The 9,483-nt window shown below is 36.8% G+C and overlaps 1 pseudogene; it reads right to left on the bottom strand.

Moving 5' to 3' along the window:
* Positions 1-3,953: 3,953 nt before the first annotated feature.
* LOC147277840 (uncharacterized) lies at positions 3,954-5,525 on the bottom strand (annotated as a pseudogene).
* Positions 5,526-9,483: the final 3,958 nt, after the last annotated feature.

The raw sequence follows: 9,483 nt of genomic DNA, 5'->3' as shown, positions 1-9,483 counted from the left end.
AGAAAGCAAATATGCATTAAAATTTAAAATATGCGAAGGTCTTAGAGATTGTTTATGTGAGGAGAGGATGAAATACAGTGTTTAGTCTAATGCTTAGTAAAGAAACCACCAATTGTAATGTTACTTTAGCAGACGTACAACTTTGTATGAAGTCATCATGTTTAACGTAGTTATTTTATCATTAAATCATCTATAATGCTTTAACACAATATTTCACAATTGTCAAGTATGAGCACCTTATTTATACTACTTAGGATTTGGAAGATTATCTTACCACAAAATATAAGGTTGTTTGGTTGGATGATGAAAATAGACTAACTAGCTTACTCCTCAATTTGTATTGCTAAAATACATGGGAAAAAAAAAGGAAAGAAAAAGAAAACCCAAAAGAAATTGGTCGTTAGGAATATCATTTGGGTACCGAATCTAAACAATTTTCAAAAAAGTTAATAGTCCACCTTAAAAAAAATGATAGTTTGCTTAATAATATATAGAATTAAGTACTTAATCTAAATTTTCATTTAAAATTATTGTTTATATGAAGAAACTAAATTTGAATCATTTATTAAAATTTGTATAATTTAAATATTTTTAGCCATTTTAAAAATAGAATAATAGAAATCTATCTTATTTTTTGCCATTTTTTAAAATAGAATTTTAGAAATCTTTCTCTTCATAATGCTCGAGCTCTCCTCGAGAATTACTCGAGGAGTTTCGAGCACTTTTCCATCGGAGCACGAACACTAATCGAGAATTAGATTTCTATAACTCTAAAACAAAGAGCTAAAAGTCTTTAGTGTGAGAAATTTGGAAAAGAAGAGTGCTAGAGTGCCCTAATGATATGGCATTGCCACATAAGCTTTACAAGTCTAATTTAACTTTTCATAAAATCTTGCAAAATTTAAATAAATAAAAAATTTATTCCAAAAAAATTTCATCCCCAAATTCATTGAACGTACCCTAGCATCTACTCTAATCAAATACTATTTTGAAAGAAATCTCAGTCCCAAAATCGATGAACTGTAAACAAATCACAAAAAGCTCAAGCTATTTCCTCTCTCTCTCTCTCTCTCTCTCTCTCTCTCTCTTATATGAACTGCTAATGGTAATCACAAGAAATTAAAGCTTAGTTTCATGGCCAAACGAATTTATTAATGCAGGTCCCTAGTTGGTTATTCTATGATATGTGTTCAAATTTTAGCTTAAAATATAATTTGTTTAAAGTTCAACTTTAGCTCAAATTTGTTTAATTTCATCCATTGTTGTTTTATTTGGCATATACCTCTATAAATGATTTATATAAGTTTTAGTTTGCAAAAAGATGACTTTTGTTTATAGATGAAAAGAGCACAAATGTGTTTTAATGTCAATATGTTAAACAATAACCAAAAATCATTCGTGACCTTTAGATAGAATTGAAAAGTCACAATTATAAGTTAAGGTAAGTCCTAGAGAGAAGAATATATCCAGAGAATAACATCATCCGAATTTTAAGAGAGTGCTGGGAGGAGATGAAAGCTAATTTGGGATTGAGTGGTAATGAGCGAGAGAAAAATTGATTTGGGCAATTAGATTTGGTTTGGGAAAGATTGTCTTTTAAAAATTATGAAGTTAATATGATATATATGACAAATAAATATAATGTGTGCAAAATAATTTTGTCACATCAAATTATGGCACATAGATCTTGTGCCCTACTAGGGCACAAAATCTTTTCCATTTCCAAAATAACCTACTTTTAAACCATTTAAAGACATTTAGATAAGAATAAAAAAGTTTACATATTTCACTCAACAAATAAGAATCTCCACAATTTACTTTAGGATGACTCAGGATGACAAATAAGAATCTCCTTTATTTAATTATATGCTTCAGGGATGACTTAGGATAAACATTCAAGTCTCCCAAGTTTACATGGACTAGACTACTACATATTATCAAATACATAGGATGACTAATTACATGAATGAATATGGACATCCATTTACTAAATATTCATAACACTCCCCCTTGGATGTCCATTACACATTGAATATGTCTCATTAAAACCTTGCTAGTAAAAACTCTTTGGGAGAAAAACTAAGGGAAAAGAGTACAATATTCATATATTATACAAGAATGGAAACGTGCGACACTACCTCGTTAAAACCTTGCTAGGAAAAACCCCAGTGGGATAAAAACTTAGATGAAGGGAAAAGAGTATAATGTGTGATGGATGACACACTCCCCTAATGATGACATAAGTGCTTTAATCATTGGAGATCTTTGAGTTGACGCATTCCAATGTTCTATACTAACTTCTTGAATGTAGTAGTTGGTAGAGCCGTGGTAAGCAAGTTGGCAAGATTGTCACTTGAACATATCTGTTGAAAATCAATATCTCCATTTTTCTGTAGCTTATGTGTATGGAAAAATTTGGGCAAGATATGCTTAGTTCTATCTCCTTTAATATAGCCATGTTTAATCTGCACAATACAAGTAGCATTATCTTCAAATAATATTGTTGGGCTATTTTTTATTGAAGTGTTTCTCTGGTCTGAGTCGGCTCTAATGCTTTAGACATTTCTGAATCTGAAGTCTTTTGTTCGTCAATTTTGGCATCCTTTCTGTACTTAATTGCCTGTAAGTTTAATCCGAACCTGTTTAGACTGTTTTGATGCTTTGGCTTTTTGCTTTTCCAATTATGTCTTAAAGCCCATGCTTTTAGTGGTTTCGTCATCTTGTGATACAATAACAAAACTAGGCGATTGACTTATACCATTTTGCATCGGAGTATTTGACCTCCTCAAATTCGAATGGGTAGGTGTCAGCAACAACTTTCTTGACCCTTCCGTCCAACACAAACTTTAAACATTGATGCAATGTGGAAGGCACAACTCTATATATATGGAGCCACGACCACCCAGGCAAGGCGTTGTAGGATGTTTTTGCATCGATCACATAGGAGAAAACTCTTGAGATTAACTCCCCAGTCTTACACTGTAATCCAATGGTTCCCATGACTCTCTATCATTCTTGGTTAAACCCCTGGATTGTCATTGTTGAGGGAGACAATTGTTGAGGTTCCATCCTCAAGGAGCAGAGTGTCTTCAATGAGATAATGCTTACAGCTAAACCGCAATCGAGCATGATTCTCTTAACCGATGTGTCTCCAATTTGGCTTGAGACATACAGGGGTCGGTTATGATCTTGGAATCCTAGCAATCGATCACTGTCATCAAATGTGATTTTGTATAGACAACAAGTGCAGGCTTTTTGTGTCACAACTGCTGATTCTCCTATCTCCATACTTTCCTTATAAGATTTCGGACTGGTTAGTGCCATAATGAGCACTTCTCGAAGCTCGCTTGACATTTGTAGAGCGTCATAAACACTCCGAAGAGAAGAGATGAGATGCGCTTCAAATGAGCCATAATATCATACTTGGCCTTATGCGGTTTTTAAGAGTCCATGACCAGCCTCTTTGCTTTGTCATTTTTAGGTTCGTTTGCTACTAAAGTAAACAACGAGATCTCATCCGAAGTGCTTTCTTTTCCGGACGTGATAAGAACATTCTTAGTGTTGGTCTTGTCCTTTTTAAAGGATGAGTCAACCACCTCTTTGTCTTTATTTTTGTCCGCAGATGGAATGCGTTGACCAGAACGCAAGGTGATTTCACCAACTTCTTTCTCACCCTCATCATCAAGGAAGGTCACACAACATTGCACAACTTCGTCCTCTTCTTCCTCAGAATCACTTGAGAAGAATTTAGCTGGTAAGAACTCTGTAAATGTGATTGGTACCCTTGGTGGTTATTCGTACTCCTCTTGAGGGGCTCGAACCTTCTTTTGTGCTCTTTTCTTCTTTTTCTTATTCTTCAAAGATGGTTTACTCCAAAATTTTATACCAGGGCGAGTGGAAATTCCTGATGAGGGAATCCTGGGCATTATTTTAACCCTACGGCTGAAAGTCTTTCATCCCTTTGTAGACTCATCTGATGATGTTATTGAATCTTCCCAAGTATCTACACTTGGAGTTGTCATAAGTTCGTATAAGGTCGGGATATTAGGATTTCTAGACCTCGGCATGTCTGGGTAGGCTTGTACTACCGTGACTTCATTGTCAACCTTGAACTCTACAGACACTGCACCTTCTGGTAATGAGATAGTTGGAATAGGTTCAACTCTTGGAATAGGTTCAACTTTCACCATATTTGCATCTGCCTTATTGGAAGAATCGAGCACTATCTGATTGTTGTTAATCATTTCTTGCACCTTGTTCTTGAAAACATAACAGTCCTTTAAAGGATGACTAAAAATTCGATGAAACCGACAATATTTGGGATCGTTGGTTCTGTAAACTTCAGCTGGCCGCTTAGGCTCGGGAAGTTTGATGAGACCTGCTTCATGGAGATTGTCAAACAATTCTTCAATATCATCGACGTCGAAAGAATACTTGACTTCTTTTCGCTCCTTAAGAGTCAATCTTCTCGGAGGTTCTTTAGCCTTGCCTTTATCATTTCCCTTATCTGTCTTGACAAAGGTAGACATTGACTCCTTCTTCGCATTTGTCTTCTTATTATTAGTCTTCTTTTCTCCGAATTGTATTTTTGGAGTTGGGGCCTTGCATTTTTGGCGAGCAATTTGTTTCTCGATGTTACATGCTATTGATACTAGAGCATTAAACGTCTGAGGCTCTGTGGTTGACACAAATGTTGCAACATCTGGTGAGAGATTGTTCATGCACATTTGTACTAATCCTAGCTCGGAGAACTTCTCTGGACATTGCAAATTAAGGCCTCTCTATCTGGTAATGAAGTCATTTACACCCTCATTATCTTGGTCTCTACCAGGTCAGTAATTGTAATTTTTTTCTTTGAGTTGACAAACTGGGCGAGGAATGCCTTTTGCATGTCATCCCATGTTTTAACTGATCCCGACTCTAACTGAGTGTACCATGTGAAAGCCAAGCCACTGAGAGACTGAACAAATTGTCTAACCAATAAGGCATCAAACTGAGATGTTTCACCACAAGCCGAATAAAAGTGAGCTAAATGCTCGTGAGGAGTGGTGTTTATTTCGTCGAACTTATCGAAATTTGGCTAACGATAAGTCTTGGGAAAAACTATAGTATCAAAATAATCCGGATACGGCTTTCAATACCCAAGCACAGGTTGAGTTAATGACTTTTAGAAATCCTGGATCTCTTTAGCTATCATTACTTGGATTTCTAGCAGAGTTATCCCGCCTGAAAAGCCTTCATTCTCCATTTCTTTCTTTTGCTCCTCTATCTTTTTCTCTTATTTCCATCTTCTTTCTTTTTCCCGTCTTCTCAACTCTTCATTTTCAAGGAAATTTTTTTTGTTTTAAATTAGCCTTAGCGACCAATTTTGCTACGAGTCGTAAGACTTCTTCTTCTTGTCGTTCTTTCATAGCATTTAATTCAGCCTCTTGTCGTGCCCTCATGGCATTCATTTCGGCTTCTACTTTGGCAAGCCTTCTCAACAATTGTTGATTCTGCTCCTTAATGTTTGAGGTGCTAGTCATCATCACTAGCATTCATTCGGAATCCTCATCCTTAGGCAAACCCAATCTTTGGAGTTGTGGTGTTGTGTCTTGAGTAAGGAACAACTAATGCCGAAGTGGTTCATCGAATATGGTCATGAGTTTGGTGATTCCCTTATGAATAAGTTCGTCAACTACATGCCTTGACTTTTCTAGCTTATTAGAAGGTTCTTGTCTTCTAACAGAATGCCTCGGCTCTTCCAGCCTAGCGGCAATGTCGGTGGCTAATTCTTGTGGGTTTTCGGCCAAAGCACGAGTTTTTGACCGATTGATAGGGCCTATAAAGGAAGCAGACCTAAGTTGGAGTTTAGGAGTTGGCCCCAGCTGCGTGAGGGATTTAGAGATTACCCCATGCAAGTGACTCGCTTGCTTCTGAACTTCGTCATTAGAGAATGCTCTCTTGTGCACTCTAGACGTTCTCTATTTCTTTGGAAATGAAATGTCCATACACTTGCCTACCCCTTTTGTCGAACCAAAGGGTTCTGAACCTTGATCCTTCAAGTAGGGATTTGCAGCATCCCTTTCTTTTTCGAAGCCAATAAGCTCCGTTGTTGATTCCTCGGAAGTCTAAATCGAAGATTGAGTGGACTCAGAGTTTTGGGTTTTGAGGCTGACAGGAGCCTTGTCCTCCTCTTCGATGGAGGTGACCATCACTGATTATGTAATGGTAGGTGGACCGGCACTGATCCGACCATGATGTAAGGGAATCGATGCCTTGATCAAAGGCTTAGTGGCCTTGGGAACTTCTACCATCGGGGCCTCTACAGCAATAAAAGCTAGTGTGGCCTCGATTGCCTGGGCTTGAGCCTCTCTCTTCCTTTGCGGAGGGCGTTCTTGGAGGGAGCCCTTTTCGGTTGGCACCTTGCCATCTTCACTCTGGTTGTAGTGGCTTTGAATCCGTTGGCTTTTGGGATGTAGCTTGAGAGCAAGGTCTGGCTAAGCACAAATGATTTTCTGTATCCTGCCTTTCTCTTTCGTCCTTCGACAGACTGAGCTTCAAGAAGGGCATGAAAGTATACAGTGATTTGAGGTGCCATTTGTTTCTCTGTGTGTTTTTGAAAAGATTCTTGTGAGTAAAAACATCACAAAAGATTAGTTTCATTAATTTGGAGATGAAAGGGAGAATGGATCACACCGGGCGTGCCAAAAATTATGTTGAACAAAATTTGTAAATAAATAATAATATTACCCAACATAATTTCACCCAAATTCATTTAAGGAATACGAGTTTTTATTATTTTGGGTACAACCCATTCAAGATGGAGCACATCTCTTAATTACAACCCCTTGACTCAAGGGAATGCCCTTTTATTCCAATTGCAATGAAACCAATGGATCACTTTGTGAGTGTTTGGATTTCCAATAGGTAAAAGACCCATTGAAATGAAATTTATTTGCAATTGTGGTTGCACCTATATTTTAGGTTACCTACGTACCCATTGCAGAATTAAACCACACGTAGTTCCAAGATTTTGGAAATTAAATGGGTGAGTGACCCATTTAAATGATTTGAGTGATTTGGGTAGGGTTTAGAACCTTTGGATTGGATTTGAGAAATTAATTCAGGAACTTTGTGTGTGGAATCAATTTCTAGAAAATGATAATGGATTTGATTTGGTTGCGGTTGCGGTTGCACCTAAATTTAGATATAGGTTGCCTACGTATCCTTGATGGAATCAAACCGAACGTAGTTCATTAAAGAATTTGACTTAGTTGGCTTTGTGCCACTTTGGAGTTGAATTTAGGATTTGGATTTAAGAGATTTGGTTTTGTACCAATTTGAGAGAAATGGTTTTGTTACATTTGAGAATTTGAATTTAGAGTTTGGATTTGGTTTCGGTTTCGATTTTGTACCAATTGAGAGAATTGGTTTTGTACCAACTTGAGAGTTGTGTTTGGGGATTGAAGAAAATGGACCTATTAATATTTTTGTATCACTTATTTGAAGAAAATGGACTAGAGATAAGCCCAAACTCATTGCTGCAAGGTAAAGTTCGCACTTATGGGACCCGTTCCCTCAACATTTCCACTCATAATAAACCCATTGGAAATAAACAATTGTATGCAGTCATGTTTTCCCCAGATTGGGGTCTCCACAATTTAGAAGGGAATAAGAATCCTTATCCTACGAAATTGGGAAGAGAAGTCACAATTCTATTAGACTTGGGAAAGCCATCTCTATTTAAAAGACTGCCCAGGCTTTGGAAGAAGAAACAACATATGTCGTAGCCACCCACATCAGTTTTAGCTTTCTGCAGACGAGCACCCAAAACAGGTTCATCATCCCTTCCTTCCTTCCTTCTTGCTTAATATATGGCGACATCCTTTTTTTTTTTTACTGAACTTTCTTTTTCTTGGTGCAAGTAGCAGTAGATATCACAACACCATTCTTTTCCATGATTATTTGACTTCTTTTTTTTCTTTGTGTGTGTAGAGCCAAAGTAATCATATGTTGGTTGTTTGACTTGACTTAACAACAAGGATAAGTCCAAAAAGGTAGTCAAAACTTACTTTTCCTCCTCTTTGATACATGGCTAATATACTAACCATATATTTCTTTTTAGCAGCAGGTATCATGTGAGACCAACATACATCCTTCCACCATTTTTTTTATACATTTCTTTTTTTTCTTATTCTGCACATCAAATCAAGGAAATTGCTACAGCTTCTCTTTTATCTTGTAGTTGCAGTTTCATTTTACTCACTAACCAAATCATATTCCTTTTTTTTTTTCTTTTCTTTTTTATAGATTTGGATTAGAAGCAACACCCTTTTTATACAGGAATCCAGGAGGTACAGTCAAAAGGTGATGATCTTGTTTGGAAACTTTCTCTTTCACCCTGTTGCCAATCTTTGTAAATAGCTAACTCACTCTTTCCCTTAGGTACCAGTGACAAACCCACTTATTTTCTACGGGTTGTCAATCAAAAGGTCAACACTCTTTTGTTTCCTTTTCTATTTTGCTATGAAGAAAAGCCATTGTACTGCTATATTTTCTTTTACACCGACTGACTCCATTTTTTATTTTGCAGGTATCTTTCTCCTCTGTTTTGGACCAGTAACTTTTTTATTTGATGGGTCGGCAGTATGGAGAGTTGGAAATCGATCGGATCTTTTATTAATTTCGTTGATGCCCGTGAGCATCAACAAAATTGGATCTATGTAAAATTCAAGGTTAATGCCCAAAAGCATCAAACCTTGTGAATTTTGCACAAGATGGAAAATGGTTGTTCACGGACAGCCGTTCCATGGAAACATGGATAGTTTGGTGGTGTTCACAGACACCACCTTTAAAGAGAATACAGACCCCTTTTGCATGACAGAAACACAGACAAATACATAAGAATTTTAAGAACGTAGATTCATAGAGGTAAGCTATATACCTGTGATTTTCTTGAAACAGATATGCAGTAAGTTCTCAAACTTTCTCCCTCAGTCTTTTGACGTTCTCTGTGTTTTTCTTCTTTTTTCTTTCTTTTAACCTCCCCAAATACCTCCTTTTTATAGGCATTCAGGACTACATTGAGAAGGTGGAGATAAACATAGATAAAAAACTGAGTTCAACTTTCAAATTTCAAACTGAACAGCCCCTATCTTTCTTGCACTTATCCCCTTTTATCCCTCCTGTATTTTAACACATTTTGAAATGCACTGATCATTTTTTTTTTTTTTTGCAGGAATCCTAATCCTTTAAGAGGTTGTCAATCGGTGAGGACTCCAAACTTTTATTTTTCTTGCAATTTTTTCATTGCAACACGCTTCCAAACCTGTACTAGAACTAACTTCATAGATGCCTCCTTTCTTTGTCACTGGTGGAGACGTAACTTGAGAATATGTCATAGGAAGGTCCCAATACTCCGAGTTCTCACAAATAGTCTAAAAAATATCGATTGCCTCATTTGCAGTTTTATCCATTAAACTTTCACCCACTGTTGAGTTA

This window comes from Dryas octopetala, chromosome 8, assembly GCF_963921425.1.
Source record: "Dryas octopetala chromosome 8, drDryOcto1.1, whole genome shotgun sequence".
In the NCBI taxonomy this organism is placed as follows: Eukaryota; Viridiplantae; Streptophyta; class Magnoliopsida; order Rosales; family Rosaceae; genus Dryas; species Dryas octopetala.
This window is presented reverse-complemented; position numbering and strand designations above follow the sequence as displayed.